General features: G+C 40.0%; 1 pseudogene across 1 annotated transcript; it reads left to right on the forward strand.

Moving 5' to 3' along the window:
* Positions 1 to 2,366: 2,366 nt before the first annotated feature.
* Positions 2,367 to 22,296, forward strand: LOC117723695 (uncharacterized; annotated as a pseudogene). The gene is made up of 6 exons (XR_013105108.1): positions 2,367 to 2,480; positions 17,457 to 17,583; positions 17,803 to 17,863; positions 19,031 to 20,196; positions 20,830 to 20,902; positions 21,286 to 22,296. The product of XR_013105108.1 is annotated as an uncharacterized LOC117723695 (transcript).
* Positions 22,297 to 22,621: the final 325 nt, after the last annotated feature.

A 22,621-nucleotide genomic window follows, 5' to 3' on the forward strand; every position in this document is an offset into this window, starting at 1 on the left:
AGGCACAACATAAGGCTGTACTGTACCAGAATTGCCTTCTTCATCTACCCATGTGAGGATCTTAGAGCTTTGTTGGGGATTAGAAGTTTGTCCAATGCCTTTTAAATGTGTTAATGAGGCTGTCAGAGGCCAGGCAGAAGGCCAGTTTTCAGGCTTAAAATAAACTACATACATCTGTCTAAGACCGCTTGCCTGATATCCTGCCGACTTTGCCAACTGTCGTGAGCACTTCCCCTAGACTGCCAGTTGGTTCTGACAGGAGGTGCCCTTGGGGTAGACAATAATACAACGAGCAGCCATCAGACTGGTTTTCTAATGTTTAATTTCGCACTCGGGGTCACACACAATTCTTGCGGTTGAGGAGCAGACCTCCTCTTCCACTGTCACACACAGACAAAAGAATGTAACTGCTGTGGCTAATATTCCTAACAGAAGGATAGATAACATGTCTTTACAAGACCTGACCAAAGTGTCTCAGGCTCGGGCTCCAACATCTCGGGATCACCTCTTTGCATTCAGCTCTTTGCATTCAGCGAGTCTTGCTCCTTTGTCTCTGGGCCCACGGATTATCAGTTGGTGGTTTGTGTCTCATTCATTCACTCGTAGGGCTGAGTGGAGTTCAGACCGGTGTGGAGTTCACAGGCAGGTCATTTTTAACTGAACTTCCTTCTCTGGTCAGGGTTCTTATACTCTATCCTACCCTTATCCATCCTTAACACTTTACTGCAAACGTCACACTTCTTAATTATGCGCAGGGCTCCTCTGCTGGTTATCTCCTCCCAGCCTTGGCTGGGCTGGTCTTATCTCTTAGCCTGGCTGTCAGCTGCTTCTCCTAGCCTGGATGTCAGCAGCTGCCTTACATGTTCACTACAGAATATTAGTTCCAATCAGCATCTTGGGTTTTCTTCAAGGGTCCATTTAATGGAAATCAGATCTTCTGGTTTGCATGGTCCCCACAAATACCTGAACTACCTTCCTTACCTCATTTGAAGAAATGATTGTATGGCAAAGTGTCTTACATTCCTCTATTTAGTCTTTCCCATTCTTCAGTTTCTCACAAATGCTCCTGTCTTTCCATGAATCCATCACTGGTGATGCTGTGGCAAGATGAATGAGTGTGCTGGCATTGTGCTCACCCATGAGAGGATAACGGTACTCTTTGGTGTTTGTAAAATTGATCATCCTATATTTTTATACTGACCAAAGCAGTGATATAAAAGAGCAGCAGTTACGGTGCCTCAGAGAAGAGTCCTCTGAGGGCCAAAATAAAACTAAAGTGAAGACAAGCATTCTGAAAATAAGACAATCATGGAAGATGTCATGGAAGGATTTTGTTACGTGAGTCGGGAAACATCCACACAAGTCAGACTGTTAGGACTAATATAATTTCTACTTAAGATATCAGTAAGTACTTACATCTTCAAAATTCTAGTATATACTGAAGATCAGCTGTAATTTCCTGCAACATGAAATCAATTTGGTTTTTCCCTTGGCTGACAGCCTTTATTGAGACATTCTATTAAATATCATTTCTATATGTATAGAGAGATTCATTCTCTCTATGATTTGAGATATGTTCATCTAGAGAACCTGTACTAATGCAAGTGTGGTTTTTCTCTGCTTGATCACCTATGAAGATGTGCTGGTTAACAATAGTGCTCAATAGTGTTTCCTTATGTTTCTGGCCTTTCTCCCAGGGTTGTTTGATACCTATCATCTGGTGAAATGGAGTTGTAGTTTCCCTGAGCCCAGTGTGAAGCCACAAAAGAAAACTGTTGTTTTATTAATAGACTGGGCACTCTTCCATTCCTAGGTCAGATTGATACCTCCACTACACCTATAAAAGCTATTCACCTTGATTTCAGGAAGAAGTCTAGTGTTGTGAGGAAAACTCACAACAAGGTCTTAAGTCAGGTCCTGATAAGTGCAGGATCAATGCTCACAGCAGGGGATGGGGAATGTCAAGTAACTAAATAGTGCTGCACAGTGGTGTCTCACCCCTTTAATCCCAGCACTTGGGAGGCAGAAGCAGGCAGATTTCTGTGTTCAAGGCCAGCCTGGTCTACAGAGTTCGCTCCAGTACAGCCCGAGCTACACAGAGAAACACCCAGTGTGTGTGTGGGGGGGGGGGGGGAAGGTATCTAAATTGCTTGAGCAGGAACGGTGGGTTCTCCCCCAGGGCTGGGTGAGGTGAGATTCCTCTTGGAGGAGAGGCACAAATGCTAATGAGTGCAAACCACTCCCAAGATTTCGCAAGGTCTGACACTGGACTGAAGCACTCTTTAACCTTGAGGAAAATTCACTGGCCAATCAGGCCTCCAGGTCAACCTGCCAGTCAGACAAAGAGGCGGGAACTTCCGGGTTCCTCTCAGCAAGTTTGCCACGACTCTGCAGGCTTGGATGGTTCTCTGCTTCCTGCTCTGAGCTGTGCGGTTGGGTGCTGTGAGAGAACCCCAGGGAATCTCTGAAATCGAGACATGGTGAGCACAAGAAAACAAATGCCCACAAAGGGGAGGAGCCAGTGGCGGAGCAGTGGGAGCTGGGATGGTGGGTCCTCTCTGGCTCTGGAAAGAGTCAGCCAGATGTGACCACCTGTGTGGTACCTTGTGCTCCTCACTTGCCAAATCAGTCAGTGACCTATGAATAACTTCACTATCTTGGCTGATTCTGGATTTGCCCAAAGCATTTGGGTCATTGGCTTGCTTGGAGAAACATGGGTGGTTTCTTTGAGTCTGCAGCAAATGTGTCCAAACACTTTTTTATATATACATTAAGAAGACAGGTATGCTGGGCAGTGGTGGTGCACGCCTTTAATCCCAGCACTTGGAAGGCAGAGGCAGAGAATTTTTTTTTTTGGTTTTTCGAGACAGGATTTCTCTGTGTAGCTCTGGCTGGCTGTCCTGGAACTCACTCTGTAGACCAGGCTAGCCTTAAACTCAGAAATCCACCTGCCTCTGCCTCCCAAGTGCTGGGGTTAAAGGCATGCGCCACCACCTCCTGGCGGCAGAGAAATTTTTGAGTGGTCTACAGAGTGAGGTCAGGACAGCCAGGGCTACACAAAGAAACCCTGTCTCGAGCCCACCCCACCCCACCCCAAAAAGAAGGCAGGCATATATCTAATAGGCCTGCTTTTATATGTTACTTGTTTTTGTTTTGTTTAGTTTTATCATTTTTTGTTGCAGTTTTTTTGTAATTCTTTATATGTTTAGTGTTTTGATTATTATGCAGCAAAGGGACTTTTTTGTCTAATCTATTTGGTATTTTCAATGCTTCTTTAACTTAATAGACATCTTCTTTAGTTTAGGAAATTTTTCATTTATGATTTCATTGAAAATATTTTCTAGACTTTTGAGTTGATATTCTCTTCTATTCCAATCATCTGTAATTTTTGCCTTCTGATATGTTGCACTGTTCAGTTTCTTTTTGCCATGATACTGTTAGATCAACATTTTTGTTTTTGACCAAGATGTCCATTTTTCTTTTTATCTTCCCTTTCTATTCTGTGGGTGAACCTTGCCTCTGTAGTTGTCAGTGTACAGACAATTTTAATTGCCTGCATTCAGGGTCTTAGCAAATGCTTAAATCAATCCAGGCCACCATCACCTGCTGCTGTTGTCAAGTGTGCTTTACATACATGAACCACCAAAAGAGCAGCTCTATCTTTGTTCCCTGTCTCTGTTCTCTGCACATGCACCTTCTCTATTCTCTGTCTCTACCCTCATGGCTCTCTCTCTGCTCCCTGTCTGCCTGTCTGTAGGCCCTCCTGTGTCCCTCTATCCCTTCCCCAGGTTCTCACTCCTCTCATTTCCCCTAAACAACCTCTTTTGCAAAATATGTTACATGTTTTGATTTCTTTTTTTTTTTAAAGAGTTATTTATTTATTATATATGAGTACACTGTAGCTGTCTTCAGACACATCAGAAGAGGGCATCAGATCTCATTACAGATGGTTGTGAACCATCATGTGGTTGCTGGGATTTGAACTCAGGACCTCTGGAAGTGCAGTCAGTGCTCTTAACCACTGAGCCATCTCTCCAGCCCATGTTTTGATTTCTAATGACCTGGTGTGATAGAATAGCTTGGATTTCTTGATGGCATATTTTTCTTGCTGTTATTTATTATATTCCTATGCTGGTATCTATGTATCTGGGTTTGAGGTGATGATTGGTCTAGGCACTGGTTTCTGGGTTTGTATTGTTTGTTTAGAAGTTTTGTTCCTGGGTTACTGTTCGAGTTTTGGATTTTTGGAGAGTGTTGACTGAGTGTTGCCTCTTTTACTGATCTTTTTGGTGGATATGTTCAAGAGGGAAGGCTTGCTCATGTTGAAAGCAGAAAGAAGAGGCAGGCAGGATGTTGTTCTTTGTGTCAGTGGCTTGTCTGTCAGATTTGTGTCTGTGTACCTTATTTTTGAGATTAATTCTTGGGTATTTGTTGAGGGAAATGACTAAAGCAAATGTGGAAGCACAGTATAGAAGATGCACTGGAGAGTTGTAGCCAAAAATGTCTTGGGAGATGCTCCAGAGCCTGGTATAGGACATGCTATTTTCTTGGTTTTAATTTCTAGGAAGGTTAGAGAAGACTTGGAACCCTGCTTCCTGGCTCACAGCTGCCATCCTGTCTTCATTTTCTCCTCTGTCCAAGTGGAAGAATCACCTGGCTTACCTTTAACACCTTCTTGTGTCTGTCTGTTATGTGTGTGACACTTTATTATTTTGTGACTAAGAAAGGAAATGATACCTTTTTCCATCTCAATTGATTTAGTTACTAACCCCACACTTTGGGTCAAATCCATCTTACCAATAGTACCTAGAGCCATTGAATAGGTCATGACAGAAAGCTCTTCAAGATAACATTTAGGGCAAAATCAAGCCCTCCCTACCTTCATAGACCCCTTGGTTTCCCCCACTCCCAATGTGATGTCTCTGGCAATCCTAAAGATGCCGCTACTTTTCCACTCCCACTAACTAGAGATTTTCATTCATATTTCTCACTGTCTTGTTCTACCTTGTGTCTCACCATACCTGTTGCTGACCCCCTTCCCTTTCTTATCTGCTCTCCCATCCAGTTCTCTTTCTTCCATCTGCCTTATATGACTGTTTTATGATGAGTTGTATCCATTTGATTGCAAGGCTCATGATGTCCTTGTTTTAAATAGCTAAGTAGTATTGCATCTTATAAATGAATGACATTTTCTGTATCCATGTTTTGGGTGAGGGACAGCTGGATTGTGTGCAGCTTCTACCTGTAATAAATAAAACAGCTATGAACTTAGTGCAGCACATTCCCTTCTGTGTATATGCCTAAAAAGGTCTTCTAAGTGTTGCACCTCCTCCTTCTAAGTCATAAATTAATGGAAGGAGTAGGGAAATTAGTCCTAGGAAGGAACCTTAAATAAAACCTGCTGTAACTGTGATCCAAGCATGGCATAGCCTATCAACTTAGAAGCCAAACTTGACAGGATCATCCATGTTGCACTGCTTCTGGAAACTGAAAGATGAAAATGTCAAGGTCATGGATTCTTCCTCTATGGTTTCAGTTTATCACTATTCCATCTATCTTTTGGCAGAGTCAGAGTCCCAGGGAAGATTCTGTTTGAGTTCATTGCATTCAAGCTGTGAGGATGATGCTTGTGTTGCAGTTTGTGACTACAACTTCTTGAGATACCTAAAGCATTTATAAATCTGCCATGAAGAGCTACATAGAGGGAGAAGTACCCAAACTGAGGGATGTATGAAAAGTTACAGGAAATGGGCCTTCTAAGCCTTTAGAAAGTGAAGTCCAATATGTTTGAGACAAAGCTCTAGGATTGGTATTTTATAAGATGTGGCTTTCCAGATATTGCCTTGAGTTTCAGAAGAGACTTCAGACACTTGAACACTTTAGGAGCTCCTACAGACTATTAGGATCACTGTAGACTGAATGCATTTTCATCAAAGGATGAACATGAGCTTATAGTGTCCAGGGTCAGAATGAAGTTGATTGAAACAAAAAGCTTCTAGACAGGATGATGTCTTAGAACACTTGTCTGTCATATTTGGCTTTCTTTGTGGAGCTTCTGGAAGTTCTTCTAGGAGGAGCCATTCTAGATTTCTTTGGGGAGATAGAATAGTGTCTACAGTTTTTTAAAAAAATTCTTTCTTTTTTTTTATTCTGCAATAATTTATATATTCATTATAACCATGACCATTGTCCCCACTCTTGGTCTCTGGTGTTTACAGAATCCCTCCCACCAATCTCTTCTGTTTCTCCTTTGAGAGTGTGAAGGCCCCATGGGTATCCTCACACCATGGTGCATCAAATCTCTGCTCAGTTAAGTACATCCTCTCCCACTGAGGTCAGACATGGTAGATCCTTTAAGAGAACAGATTCCAAAAATAGGCAAAAGCTTTAGGAACAGCCCCTGCTAAAGTTGTTGGAGGACCCTCATGAAGACTGAGCTTCACATCTCCTATGTATGTGCCAGGGGCCTTAGTCCGGCCTGTGTATATTATTTAGTTTGTGGCTCTGTCACTGAGTGTCCCCAAGGGTCTAGGTTAGGTGAGCTTTAACCCTGCATTTCTGCTAGACAGGACAAATTTTGTTCTGTGTCTACTGTGTAGTGGTTGAATCTGATCCTTCAGCTTTCTTCTCACGCTCTCATACATTCACTGTTTGGACTCTGTCCCTAAATCACATAAGATACAGTATAATCATTTGCTATTCAATAATAAGCCATTTTCCTAACTCCCTAATCCACCCTCTAATCCCATAACTCTAACCCTGCATACTATGGGGAATATTTCTTAATTATACCACTTGAATCGAGAAATCCTGTCTTAATCTTAATTTTTTTGAGATGTTCAGATCCAACTTGATCTAAGCTATAGATTCTTTTGACAACCTACATATATAAAGGTCATTGAATAGCATAGTTCTTTTGTGGTTTTTTTTGTACTTCCCTACTTTTTTACAAAACAAAGGTGATTGTTTGTGTTTTAAAACTGGCTTTAGCAAATACTTTTTTCTTCAAAATTTTGAAATATGCTGAAGATAAGCTGTAGTATCCTACAACATGAAACACACCAGTCCTTGATTTTTCTTGGCTGACTGCCTTTATTGGGACATTCTCTTAAATACCCTTTCTATATACCTAGAGAGATTCATCCTCTCCATGATTTGAAATATGATTATCTAGAGAACCTGTACTCATTCAACTGCTGTTTTTCTCTACTTTGCCACTGATGAAGATGAGCTGGCTAACAATAGTGCTCAACAGTGTTTCCTTATGTTTCTGGCTTTTCTCCCAGGGTTGTTTCATAGCTGTCACCTGCTGAAATGGAGCTTCAGTTTCACTGAACCCACCATGATGCCACAAAATAAATAAATAAATAAATAAAACCTCTTGTTTCCTAAAATCCCTCTTTAATGTTAATAACCTGGGTACTCTTCCACTTTGGGTCAGATTGATACCTCCACTGCACCTTGAGTAATGGGCTATGCAAGCTATTTACATTGATTTCAGGAAGAAGAAGGCAAGTGCTGTGAGGAAAGCTCAGGCAAGGTCTGAAGTCAGGTCCTGGTAAGAGTAGGATCATTGCTCACAGATGGGAGGAGCAGGGAGCTGAATAGCCTGAGCTGGAATGGTGGATACTTTCCCAGGCCTGGAGAGTCCTCTTGTGGGACAGGCACAAGTGCTAAAGGAGTGCAAACCACTCCTGACATCTGGAAGAGGCCTGGTCCTGCACCAGAAGCACACATTAACCTTGAGGAATACTCACTGGCCAATCAAGGCCTCCAGGCTGACCTGCCAATCAGACAAAGAGGGGGGATCTTCCAGGTGCCTTTCTGCAAGTTCTCTGCAGCTGTACAGGCTTGGATGATTCTCTGTATTCTGCTCTGAGCTCTGCTGTTGGGTGCTGTGAGGGGACCTCAAGGAAGCTCTGAAATCAAGATATGGTGAGCACAGGATCACTGCCCACAATGGGTAGTGGCAGGGGTCTGAGTAATAGGAGCTGGGGTGCTGGGTCCTCTCTGGGGCTGGATGGGAAGCATCAGCCAGGTGTGACCACCTGTGAGGTCCCTTGTGATGCTCCTCACATGTTAGATCAGTGACCTCTGAGTAGCATCACTATCTTGGCTGATTCTGAATCTGCCCAAAACATTTGGACCAGTTGCTTTCTTGTAGAAACATGGGTGGTTTCTTTGACCCTGCAGCACATGTGTTCAAATACTTTTGTCTTTTATAGTTTACATTAAGAAGACAGGTATAAATCTAATAGGCCTGGTTTTATATATTACTTGGTTTTGTTTTGTTTAGTTTTTGTTAATTTCTTTCTGTTGCAATTTTTTTTACATTTCTTTATATGTTCAGTTTTTTTGATTATTATGTTGAAAAAGGGCTCTTATTTTTCCAATCTATTTGGTATTTTGGATGCTTCTTTTATGTTAATAGGCACCTTCTTCTTTAGTTTAGGAGAATTTTCATTTATTATTTCATTGTAAATATTTTCTAGACCTTTGGGCTGATATTATTCTTCTATTCTAATCACCTGTAGTATTTGCCGATTCATTACTCAGACCCCTTAGGGCTGATATTATTCTTCTATTCCAATCACCTGTAGTATTTGCCGATTCATATGTTTTAGAGTTGCTAGTTGTTTAGTGGCAGTTACCTTTTAAACTCAATATTTTTTTGACTGATATGTCCATTTTTCTATTCTTTTTATTACCTGAGATTCTCTCTTTCATTCCTGTTCTGTGTGTGAACCTTGCCTCTGTAGTTGTCAAGGTACAGACTATTTCAATGGCCTGCTCTTAGACAATTACCAACTGCTTAAGTTAGTATCTGCCTCAACCACCTGCTACTGTTGCCAGGTATGCCAGATGTGTGTTCAATATAAAAGGACCACCAGTCACTGCAGCTCTCTTTCTTTATTCCTTGTCTTTGTTTTCTGCCCATGCCCCACCTCTATTACCTTTCACTACCCTCATGGCTCTCTGTTACTTGTCTGTCTGCCTGTCTGTAGGTCCTCTTTTGTGCCTCTATTTCTTCTCCAGGTTCTAAATTCTCTCCCTTCCCCAAAACAACCTTTTGTCCATCAGATCTGTTGCATCTTTTAATTTTTCAGGACCTGCAGTGATAGGATAACTTTGCTCTGCTGGTGACATATTTTCCTGGCTGTGTTTTATTATATTCCTATGCTGGTGTCTAGGCCTCTGGTTTGAGGTTTTAGGTGTGTCTTCCTTTGGTGGGAGTTATGTTCCTGGGTTAAAGTTTAATGTCAGGATTTGCAGAGAGTGTTGGCTGAGTGTTGCCTCCTTTACTGACCTGTTTGGTGGGTATGTTCAAGAGGGAATGGTTGCTAATGCTGAAAGCTCAAAGAAGGGCCAGGCAGGAAGAGATGATCTTAGCAGTTCTCAAGAAGACATAGTCAGGGGAGATAGTCAGCTGCCTCTGGTGTTTAGGACAGTGCTAGGGGCAACTGAAATTTGCATCTAGGATAACAAATAGGGTGGTAGATCTATGGAAAGCCTACCTTGTCTCCTGGCAGGCATGGCATGTGGTTGAACAGGGCCTGTCTTCCAAAGAGGGAGCTGTGAAACAGGGATGGGGCAGGTGGGGATTGTCTTTGGTGTCTACAGGAGGCATTCACAGTGGGAGAGGAAGCTTCCAATGGCATTTTGTTCCAATGGTAATGGCAACTGATACTAGGGTTTGCAGTAACAGATAGTGAGGTAGGTCTTTGGACAAATTACCTTTTCTACTGGCAAACATGGCTTGTGGTTGAACAGCAGTATCTTTCAATAATAAGGGGCTTAGACACACACACACACAAAAGTGTTGGTAAGGCCTTATCAATTTCGGTTTTGAGAGTGTACAGAGTCCACTTGAGCAAACATGCTATAACAAAACCCTCTTTTTGAACAACCAGTCAAGGTACAACAGCAGGGTTAAGATACATATAGATAACTAATACACCTTACAGAAAAACCAATGTTAGCCTAGCCATCATGGGTGTCAGTTGGTTTTGCCCTCTTGTTTGGTTCTTGTAAATTATGCCAGGCACATGATTTCAAAAATATTAAGTTGCTGACCTGTATGTTAATGCCCCAAACTTGCTGTAACTACAATAAATACACAGCACCCCTACACTTGGTCTCTCAGTTTGGACCTGTTGCAGCGTTGACTGGTTACTGGTTGTCCTTGTTACTGAGCTCATAATAAAGACCTTTGTGTGTTTGCATTACAATAGGCTCTTGTTGGTCTGTGAGGTCTATGTGACTGGGGCACAGCATCTTGGTATATTGACATGACCCAAAACAAAGTCACTCAGGACTCCAAACTGAAGGGTTGAAAGACCTGCTGTTAAAATATGTCATTGTTGTTGTTTGAGTCAGTGCCTTGTCTGTTAGATTTGTGTCTGTGTGACATGATGTTCTGATTTTTCATGAGTATTTGTGCAGGGAGATGATTAAAGTGAACATGAACCAGTGGATACACTGGAGAGTTTTACCCACAATGGGCTCAGAAGATGTTCCAGAGCCTGGTATAGGGGACTGTGTGCCCCTCAACTTAATTTCTGGGAAGGTTACAGCAGACTTGGAACCCTGGTATATGACTCACAGCTGCCATCCTGTCTTCATTTTCTCCTCTGTTCAAGTGGAAGAATCTGCTGGATAGCCTTTACCACCCCCTTGTGGCTGTCTACTATGTATGTGCCACTTTATTATTCTGTGACTATGAGAGGAAATGAAACCATTTCCATCCCAATTGATTTAGGTACTAACCCCTCACCTAGGTTTTAACCCTTCTCACCAAAAGGACTCACACCCACTTAATTGCCCGTGACAGAGTGCTTTCCAGACAGCATCCAGGACAAAATCATGCTGCTACTAAACCCTCAGCCTCTCCTTACTCTGATTTACAGGGTGAAAAGAAAAAAACTCATTTTTCCCCTTCCCTATTCACCTTCTTCCCAGTCCATATGTGACTCTGTAGTATTGGAGTTGTCTTAAGATGGAAGGATGGTCTTCACCCTTTCCAACAGAGTTAGCATGTCTTCTTTTGATCAGAGTTCCTGTCTTTTAGTGGTCCTCCTTTCCAGGTCTATGGTGTGATGTGTTTCTCTCTTCACCTTCCAGCTGTTTTAGCCACCTCTTTGGTTGCACTGGCAGGGAAACCCATCTTACCCAAGGGCAGCACAGTCTATTAACTCTCCATTCCAGTGTATCCTTCCCTGCTCTGAGCCAGGAAATGCCCTTCCCATTTTATCCTGGCTCAGCCACAACTGCCATTACCTCAAGCAGAGGCAGGAGCTCCTGTAATTGATATGGTTAGATCACTGGTTTGGGATTTTTAACTTTTCATTTATTATTGTCTCTGTGTCCTTATTGTCCTCAGTTCTCAACATTTCAGAGCTACAGTCATCTGAAGGAGCCTCAACTGAGGGTGTGCCCTCATCAGATGGCACTTTTTTATGTCTGTGAGGTTTACTCTTGATGGTTGATGTGGGAAGGCTCTTCCACTGAGGCTGGCAATATTCCTAAGCAAGTGGACCTGGGCTGGATGAGAAAGCTAGGTGAACATGAGACAGTGACCAAGCAAGAATGAAAGCCAGGAAAAAATGTTTGTCCTTGGTTTTTGCCTTCATATTCTATCTTCAGTTTCTATTCTCAGCTCCAAGTCTGATGGTCTATGATCTGACAGAACCATTCACAGCAATCATTTGTTACCAGAGATGCTGTTGCTTAGAGGATTCAAAGGAAGCAGCAGAATAGCAATGTAGAACAACAACAGCAAAATGATATCAAAAGATGATTTTGCTGTCTGACACTATGTTCTCTTTTAGAGGAATGTGGAAAATATCAGAAAATGAGATGGCAAAATTCATAGAAAGGTGTACATGGATCTTAACCAGTTGTTCTCATAGGACCTGGAAGATCGGAGTGTTCACAGTAATGCAGCCATAGGAAGTTGAGGACATAGTATTTTGTGAAAAATAGACTCTGTCAAAAAATTTAGCTAGAGGTCATTTGTGTGTTACTGTGGGCAAAAATCTTTCATAATATGCTTATACACTGAGATACTGAATAGCGACAAATTTAGAAATAAATGTATTTGTTTACTTTTCCCATTCAATTATATATTCAACGTACATCTCATTTGATATTCCCACTTCATTCCACCTTACACCATCCCTCATCTCTGACTCCTCTTTATCTTCCCAGGGAGGGTTGGGACCACCTCCATATCCCCCAACCTGTAAAGAGACGCACATCCTTTCCCACTGAGATCAGACAAGGCAGCCAAATTAGGGGAACAGTTTGCACAGATAGGCAGCAACTTAAGGGACATCCCTTGTTCCATCTGTTGGGTGAGCCACATGAAGACTGATTAGCACATGTACTACATATGTGGTGGGGACCTAGGTCCAGACTCTGTATGCTCTTTGGTTGGTGGCTCAGTTTCTAAGAGTCTCATAGGGTCCAGGTTAGTTGATTTCGATGGTCTTTTTGTGGACTTCCTGTCTCTTCTGGGGCCCTCAGTCCATTCCCCAACTCTTACAAAAGACTCTTTGAGCCCTGTCTAATGTTCAGCTGTGTGTCTATACATCTGTTTCAGTCAGGTGCTGAATGGAGACCATCAGTGGACAATTATGCTAAGCTGGGGTCTCAAGTTTAACAAAGCATCCTCAGTAATGTCAGGCAGTCATGCTTGCCCATGGGATTGGTCTCAAGTTGGGCAGGGTATTATTCGGCCATACTCTCAGTCTCTGCTCCATCTTTGTGCCTGCATTTCTTGTAGACAGGACCAGTTTTGGGTGGAAAGATTTCTGGTTCTGTTGGTGTCCTTAACTCTCCACTGGGAGACCTGCCTGGCTGAAGGATGTAGCCTCTTTAGGGTCCATATCTCACTGTTATGCATCTTAGGTAACATCAATCCCACAGACGCCTTGGTGCTCTCCCATTCATGGTCTCTGGCACATCCTTTAAGATGCACCCTCCCCCCAGCCAGCTACACATTCCAATTTATTTTCCACCTCTGGCCCTCTCTTGTCTCTCACCACATCTGTTCCTGATTCTCCCCCCATTCCCCTTTCTTACCTGCTCTCACATCCAGTTTTTACTCTTCCATCTGCCTCATATGACTGTTTTACTCCCCTTCTGAGTGAGATCTACTATGCTCATTTGGACCTTTCTTCTTAGCTTCTTTTGGGTCTATGGAGTGTAGTGTGGATCTCCTGTACTTTATGGTTAATATTCACTTGAAAATAAATCCATTCATACATGTCCATTTGGGTCTGGGTTACCTCACTCAGGATGAAAGTTTCTTGTCCTATCAATTAGCCTTCAAAATTCATCATGGCATGCTTTTTAATAGCTGAATAGTATTTCATTTTGTAAATGAACCACATATTGTGTATCCATATTTCGGTTGAGGGATATCTGCATTCTTTCCAGTTTCTAGTTGTTATAAATAAAATGGCTGTTAACTTAGTGAAGTACATGCCCTTCTGGGTGTATGTCTGAGAAGGTACCCTAAGTATAATACTTTCTCCTGCTAATTCTTAAATTAATGGAAGGAGTAGGCAAAGTGTTTTCTAGTGTCAGGAAGGAGCTTAAACAAAACCTGCTGAAACTATGGTCCAATCAAGACAGGGTCCATCTACTTAGAAGGCAAACCTGACAAGGTCACCCATATTGTGCTAATTCTGGAAACTGAAAGATGAAAAATCGAAGGTCATGGAGCCTCCCCTATGGTTTCAGTTTAGTATGACTCCAGCCATCTTTGGCAGAGTCACAGCCACAGTGAAGATTCTGTGAAAGTTCATTGCATTGAATTTGTTGAGGATGATGCTTGGGTTGCATTTTGCAACTACAACTTGCTGACATATCTAAGGCATGGAGAAATGTGCCATGGAGAGATACATACAGGGAGAGAAAATACCCCAACCTGAGGGATGTATGACTGGTTACAGGAAAAGGGCCCTCTAAGCCTTTAGAATCTGTAGTCCAATGTGTCTGAGACAAAGCTATAGGATTTGGATGTTTGCCCTTCTGTGTTTCTTGACTTGGCCCAATCTTCTCTCCCCATGTGCACATTTCAATCTATTGGAATTGGAAGGGGTATCCTGTGCAATTGTATGTTGGAAAGATATAACTTGCTTTCTGATTTTATAAGATGTGGCTTTCAAGATATTGCCTTGAGTGTCAGAAGATACTTTAGACATTTGAACACTTTAGGAGTTCCTACAGATTATTAGGATCAGTTAGACTGAATAGATTTTCCTCACAGGATAGACATGAGGCTGTAGTCCAGGGTCAAAATGCAGTTTATTGAAACAAAAAGCTTCTAGATAGGATGGTGTTTTGAGCAGTAGTCTGTCATGTCTGGATTTCTTTGTGAAGCTTGTGGAAGCTGTTGTAGGAGGAGCCTTTTCAGGTTTCTTTGGGGGGATAAGATAGTGTGTACATTCTTAAAAATGTTTCTTTCTTTTTTAATTTCTTTTTTTTTGTTTCTTCAATAATTTATATATTCATTATAACCCTGATCACATTATATCCCCACAATAGGTCCCCTGCCCTCACAGAGTCCCTCCTACCAATCTACATGTTTCTCCTTTGACAGGGTGTAGGCCTCATGGGTTTCCCCACACCATGGTGCATCAAGTCTTGGGTTAAGTGTATCCTCTTCCACTGAGGCCAGACAGGGCAGCCCTGTTAAGAGTATAGATTCCAAAGATAGGAAGCAGCTTTAGGGACAATCCCCTGCTAGAGCAGTTGGAGGACAGTCATGAAGACAGAGCTGCATATCTGCTACATATGTGCTTGGGGGCCTTGGTCCAGCCTGTGTATGCTATTTTGTTTGTGGCTCAGTCACTGAATGTCCCCAAGGTTCCAGGTTAGTTGAGTCTGTTGTTGGTGTGTGTGTGTGTGTGTGTGTATGTGTGTGCGTGCATGTGTGCATGCGTGTGTGTGTGTGTGTGTGTGTGTGTGTGTGTGTGTGTGTGTAGATCCTATCCTGCTGAGGACCATCAATCTTTCTCCCAACACTTCCATAACAGTCCCCAAGGTCCATTGAGTGTTTGTTTGTGGTTCTCTGCATCTGTTTCAGTCAGTTGCTGAGTGGAGCCTCACAATAGACAATTATGCCAGGTTCCTCTGCGGAAGCATAACAGAGTATCCATAATAATGTCATGGATTAGAGCTTGCCAGTAAGGTGGGTCTCTAGCTGGGCAAGTGTTCCATGGCCATTCCCTCATTCTCTCCTGCAGCTTTACCCCTGCATTTCTGTTAGACAAAACCAATTTTGACCTGTGTGTCTACTGTGTTGTGGTTGAATCTGATCCTTGAGCTTTGTTCTCATGATCTCATATATTCACCATTTGGTCTCTGTTCCTAAATCACATAAGATGCAGTATAAACATTTGCTATTCAATGTTAATCTAATTTACAAACCTTTTGATTTTATATTTTTAACTTTATACTTTTTGTTTTTCAAGACATTTCTCTAAGAAGCCTTTCCTGTCCTGATAGTAGATACAGAATCCACACAAGACACCTGACATGTTACATGCTTCTGTGCTGCTCTTCATTCATTCACATGTTTATTTTTGAAATTTGTCCAAATATATAGGTTATATTTTATTTCTAAGGATGGCATATGCTCATGATATCAATACTACCTGGGGATTCAGTGTCATTGGATTCTAGGTGTATGATGTTCTGCCTTACTCTTGTGTTTCTTCTGAAATTTTTGGACAAATAGGAGTATTTTGCCTGTGTGGATGTATATGATTCTCATATGTGCTTCATCTTTAGTTTTCTCTGAATGTTGCCTCAGAACTCTTGATCTTCATGTTATGGGTAGTTATTGGTCCCCATTAGAAATTGCCCTTAGAATCCAAGACAGGAAGCTGTCAGGAGCAGACAGGTCTCTAATCAAAATAAACATTAATATAGAAATGTTTGTAACGTCAATTCTGTGGACTTCTGACATTTTGAAAACCAACTATCCATGTAAGGTAATCTGGACTGTTGTCTGTTAACTACTCTCAGCTATTTCTAAATAAAATATAGAAAACACCCTAACAATAAACTCAAAGGCTTGAGAACTGAGTGGATTGTTTTCAGCTGACATTCGTTCTAAAGCCAAGAAAAAAGCCAGGTTCGGAACTAAGTGTTTTAGTTAGGAGAGATGACAGAGGTTCTGGTTAGTCAACAAAATGATGGACTGGGTATTAGAACTATCTTGTACCTCACTGGTACAAATAGGCATAATTATGCTCTAATTGTATTTTGAGAGAAAAGTTTTATTTTAACAGGAAGGGGGATATGTAGGAGGAGCTAAGGGGGAAGGAGTACCGAGATGAATAGAAGTAGTAAGGAGAGGAGAAGTAGAAGGAGAGGAGAAGCTAGGTGATGAGAGAGAGAAAGAGAGAGAAAGATGGGGGCATGGAGGCAGATGTTCACGTGTCTCCACCAGTCAAAGATAGTTGATATATCTAGGTTGGGTATTGGGTTACACTTCTGATTGAGTAATACCAAACTTATAAAGCCTTTAAAATTAACATTAATTTAATTAAATTAACATTAATTTTAAAATTAATGTTAAAATTAATTTAAAATTAACATTAATTAATTAAATGTTAATTTAGAAATTAACATTTTTAAAAAATTGTATAAAAGCAAAAAGGAAAATGGGGCATGGGATAGGGGTTTTTCTAGGGAGGGGAAATGGGGAAAGGGGATGGCATCTGAAATGTAAATAAGATATCCAAAAAAAAAAAAAAGAAATTGCCCACCATTATGTGGAAGACCAGCCAGTCTGTACATTTGTGTATCTGTTTAAACATGCATTCCCTTTTATTAAAATTTTATTAATGTTGCACTTTAAACTGGTACACTTTATGTTTCTATAAGATGAGTACAGAACTGCTTTGAATGTATAATTCTTTGTAGGAGCTTCAGTAAAGAACTGTGAGTTCCCTCTATCATTTCTGTTTACTTGGTTGATTTTTACAGGGGCATGAGTGTCTTAATAGATAATAGTTGCTGTCTTGGAACTTGTTGCATTGACCATGCTGGCATCAAGCTCAATGACATACACCTGCATGTGCCTCTGGGAATAAAGACATGGGCAAAAACACCCAAATTGTCCAAAATTTATGTAGTTACTAATTGTTTGTATAATTTTTTTAATTTGGGCTCAATGCTGTGGGTCTGTTTCCATCTACATCTTCCTCTCAATTGGCATTTCTCTTGCAAACTTATATCCCATTCAGTGGGTTCAGAAGCGAAACAGGCAATCCTCATAATACAAATCCCTTTTAAAATGACATACCAATTAGATTATAACTTCTGTGTCAAGAAATAAATGGAGGTAGCACCGAAAATATATGATTATATTGTCTAGTAAGCATACATTTATTTACAGTGATGTTAGTGTCATGCTTTGTGTTGTACACATATTTTAGGATGCAGTGACTTTTGATGATGTGCATGTCAACTTCACTGAAGAAGAGTGGAATTTGCTGGATCCTTCCCAGAAGAATCTCTATGAAGATGTGATGCTGGAGACCTACAGGAACCTCACTGATATAGGTAAAACTGAATTTTCTTTTGCTTTTCAAAATAAGGGGACAAATAGTTCTTGGTTATTGATGAAACCCTGTTATTTCAATTGAGAACAAGGAAGATTGAGTGGAATAAATCAGGTTCAGTGCAAAATAAATCAGGTTCAATGCTGTGAAAATTCACAGTAACTTGAATTTTGCCTAATTTCCAATACTATATCATTTATTTTCTGGTACTGTGTTTTAGGCTACAATTGGGAAGACCACCATATTGAAAAAGAATTTCAACATTCTAGAAGACACAAAAGGTAATATTAATGTGCAAACTGATATAAATGTGCCTCTAAGGAAATTTTAATATATCCTGGAAACTCTAAAGAAAAGGAAGTATGTAAAATATTAGTCCTTTAAGTATAGCTATGATTATAATATTCTCACAAAGCCATGTGTGTTAATTTCAGTAATCTGATTTGTGTTTGCAAGGCATTCCTCTAAGGAAGAAGACATGAAAACAATTTTTTAAGAGATACCTTTACTTGATTTTTAGCTCCATTAGAGCTATGCTGTGGAACTTCCAATCTGAATAGTTTCATAATATTTAGATTTTATACATTGAATAGTGATAAATATATATCCAAAGCCATCCAATAAACAAATAGTTTATGGTAAATTTGGTGATACTCATATTCTTGTAATGATATTGGTAAGTTTATTGAGAGGTCAGTTTATGAGAGTCAAGAATGTTGCTGTGGAGAATTGTCAATCCATATACAGTATGTCTACAAGAAACAAAAAGTCAAAATGGTGTTCATTCAATGTGGAAACCTTTCATTTGTTCTTTTTACAGGTATATCAAGTGTCAGAATAAATGAAACCATTGAGCATATGAATATTTAAAGGAGCAATGTACCTCTCTCTATTACAGAACAGTGAGAAGATTGGTACTATTCTGCTTTTGGTAGACTTTCTGAACATGATAGAAGTTTGGTTAATTAATTAATTGAGTAATTGGTTTTCTAACCTTACTGGGAACATACCCAAAATCACACTGCAGAAACTCCCTGTGGGTTCTAAAAATTTGTAAATTTTTCTGGTTTTTTTTTTCCTAGTTCATAATGCAGATGTGATGTGAATCATACTAAGAAAAATTCATGAATATAATTAGTGCTATAAAGGTCTGCTTATTTCCATTTTCCTTGAGATACATAAAATACATCATATGGAAATCTCATATACAAAAAGCATCTTATAACAGTGAGCCATGTAATAAATGTTCTTGTCATCACAAGTATTTCTAAGGAGACAAATAAAGCCATAGTTGGGAAGAATACCATGAACCTATGAAGTTTTAAAACCTTAAGATATGGTTTTTCTTTATTATTAAACCAAACTGTAAAATTAATTTATATTGATTAAATGATTGATCAGGGTAATGAATGTGGTAAATCTTTCACCTGTGCCAATTATTATTGCAGACATGTAAGAAGTCATAATGAGGAAAAACCATATGAATGTGATCAATGTGGCAAAGCCTTTGTAAGACGTAGTCATCTTCAATATCATAAAAGAATACACACTGGAGAAATACCTTATGAATGTAATCAATGTGGTAAAGCCTTTCCAAGACCCGATCATTTCAAAAGTCATAAACGAACACATATTGGAGAGAAACCCAATGAATGTAATCAATGTGGTAAAGCCTATTTAGAAGAGAGAACTCTCCAATATCATAAAAGATCACATACTGGAGAGAAACCATATGAATGTAATCAATGTGGTAAAGCCTTTGCAAGACACGATCATTTCCAAAGTCATAAAAGAAGACATACTCGAGAGAAAATTTATGAATGTAATCAATGTAGTAAAGCATTTGCAACACCCTATCATCTCAAAATTCATAAAAGAACACATACTGGAGAGAAACCTTATGAATGTAATCAATGTGGTAAAGCCTTTGCAAGACCCAGTCATCTCAAAAGTCATAAAAGAACACATACTGGAGAGAAACCTTATGAGTGTAATCAATGTGGTAAAGCATTTTCAGAATCTAGTACTCTCCGATATCATAAAAGAACACATACTGAAGAGAAACCTTATGAGTGTAATCAATGTGGTAAAGCCTTTGCAAGACCCGATCATCTCAAAAGTCATAAAAGAACGCATACTGGAGAGAAGTCTTATGAATGTAATCAATGTGGTAAAGCCTATTCAGAAGAGAGAACTCTCCAATATCATAAAAGATCACATACTGGAGAGAAACCTTATGAATGTAATCAATGTGGTAAAGCCTTTGCAATACCCAGTGTTCTCGAAAGACATAAAACAACACATACTGGAGAGAAACCTTATGTATGCAATCAATGTGGTAAAGCCTTTGCAAGACCCAGTCATCTTCAAAGACATAAAATCATACATACTGGAGAGAAACCTTATGAATGTAATCAGTGTGGTAAAACATTTGCACAACTGAGTACTCTCCAGTATCATAAAAGAACACATACTTAAGAGAAACCTTATGAATGTAATTAGTGTGGTAAAGCATTTTCACAAGAGAGTACTCTCCAATATCATAAAAGAACACATACTGGGGATGAAACTTAAGAATGTAATGAATGTGGTAAAGCCTATTTACAAGGGAGATGTCTCCTAAACTGCAAAAGACTATATACTGGAGGGAATTCTTATAATGTAATCAATGTGACAAAAGCCTTTTTACAAAGTTATTTTCTGCAAAAACAAAAGAACCCATATTGGAGAGAAACTATGAATATAATTCTAATGGCTGCTTTCATGTGTCAATATGACACTGGCTGGAATTATCACAGAGAAAGGAGCTTCCTTTGAGGAAATGCCTCCATGAGATTCAGCTGTATGGCATTTTCTCAATTAATGATAAGTGGGGAGATCGCATTGTGGGTGGTACCCTTTCTGGGATGGTAGTCTTGGGTTTTATAAGAAAGGAAGAGTAAGCCAGGGGGAAGCAAGCCAGTAAATAACATCCTTCCATGGCTTTTACATCAGCGTCTGCTCCCTGGGCTGCTTAGTTCCAGTCCTGACTTCCTTTGGTGATGAACAGCAAAGTGATGGAAGTGTAAACTGGATAAACCTTTTCCTCCCCAACTTCCTTCTACTTCATGGTGTTTTGTACAGAAATAGAAACCCTGATTAAGACAGTAATTAATGTGCTAAAGCCTTTGCAAGTCCCACTACTCTCCAAAACATAAAAGATCCTATACTGGAAAGAAACCTCATGAATGTAATCAATGAGTTCAAGACTTTTCACAACCTTGTAGTCTCTATTATTATAAAAGAACACATACTGGAGAAAAACCTTATGAATGTAATCAGTGTTGTAAACCATTTGCAAGTCACAGTCATCTGAAGTCATATAAAAGATTCATGTAAGTGATAAACCGCATGAATGCTATCAATGTGGTAAAGCATTTGCACGGCATTGTTCTTTACTCAAAAGAAATCACACTGGAGAACACCCCTATTAATGTTACCATTGTGGTAAACCTTGTCAATTCACTGTCATCTGCATCTACATAATAGAACACATGTAAGAGAGTAACCCTATGAAGGTAATCAATGTACTGAGCTCTTGAGAGTTACAGTTATCACCCAATACATAAAAGAAGGCTTACTGTATAGAAATTGCATGAATGTCATGAATGAGGTAGTGCCTTTCCAGGACAGTCATCTCTGAATACAAAACAAAATGTTCAAGAGGGAAACCTCATGAATTTAATCAATGTGATAAAGCCTTTGCGAATCATAGTTGTCTGCAAATACTTGAAGGAGCACATAGTGGAGACAATCCCTATGAATGTAAGGAATGTGGTAAAGACTTTGCATGTCACTGTACTATGCAAATACTTCAAGGAACACACACTTTAGAGAAACCTTATCATAGTAGTCTCTGAATACAACAATGAACACATACTAGAGAAAAACCTTCTGAAAGTAATCAATGTGTTAAGGACTCTGGCTGTCCTAATCATATATAAATGCATGAAGAAATTCATAGTAGAGGTAAACTGTGGTGATTTGAATATGCTTGTACCTTAGAGTGGCAAAATTAAGATATCTGGCCTTTTTGGAGTAGATATTACTGCCTTGAAGGAAGTGCATTCCTATGGTGGTGGTCTTTGGAGCTCTGGCCAGCACAAAACAGACCCTCCTGCTGTTTGGCTGGAAGACCATCTCTTCCTGGCTGCCTTCTCATGAAGATGCAGAGCTCTGGGCTCCATCTCCAGCATCATGGCTGCCTGCATGCTGCCATTCTTCCTGCTATGATGGTAATTGACTAAACATTTGAAACTGTAAGCCAGGCCCAATTAAATACTTGCCTCTAAAACACTTGCCTTGGTCACAGTGTAGTTACTTAGCAATGGAAATTCTAACACAGAAGTTGGTACCCCAGACATAAGTATTGCTATGATAGGCTTAACCATGTTTTTGTTTGGAACAGTGTTGATTTTTAGACTTTGGATTGACACATGCATTAAGTGGAACTTAATGGTCCATTCTATTAGGAATATGGAACACATATGTACTAAGGGTGATTTGAACTTTGTATATAGTTTTTATGATGTTTTGCTGAACAATGTTGCTGCCTTTTTCCCTTGTCTGAAGAGTGTCCTTGAGGCTAAGGTAAGGAGGTTTATGTTGATTGCATTGACAAATAAAGTCTCAGGAAACCCAAGCATAGCCTTTGGCCTGTGTATACTTTTATGGTGATTGTTTTGATCAAACATAGTAATCTTAGAAAGGAGAAATATAAAATGTTAGGTTCAAAAAGAAAAGGATTATCAGGAAGTTGGTTGAAACTAAATCCTGTGATCAAAGATATCTGATGGTATTAAAGAAATGGTGATGTCATGGCAAGATTCCATCCACCTAAACATATGGATGCAAAGTTGTATGAAGGAGAACTATATCATCATAGGCATTAGTATTGCCTGGTTATTGCTTCCATGTGGACGTAAGGAGATACAAGTATGTGTCAAATTGACAAAGGATGGATTGTCATTACTATTCTATTATTATCAATTTACGATCTA

Source organism: Arvicanthis niloticus, chromosome 19, assembly GCF_011762505.2.
Source record: "Arvicanthis niloticus isolate mArvNil1 chromosome 19, mArvNil1.pat.X, whole genome shotgun sequence".
Classification (NCBI taxonomy): Eukaryota; Metazoa; Chordata; class Mammalia; order Rodentia; family Muridae; genus Arvicanthis; species Arvicanthis niloticus.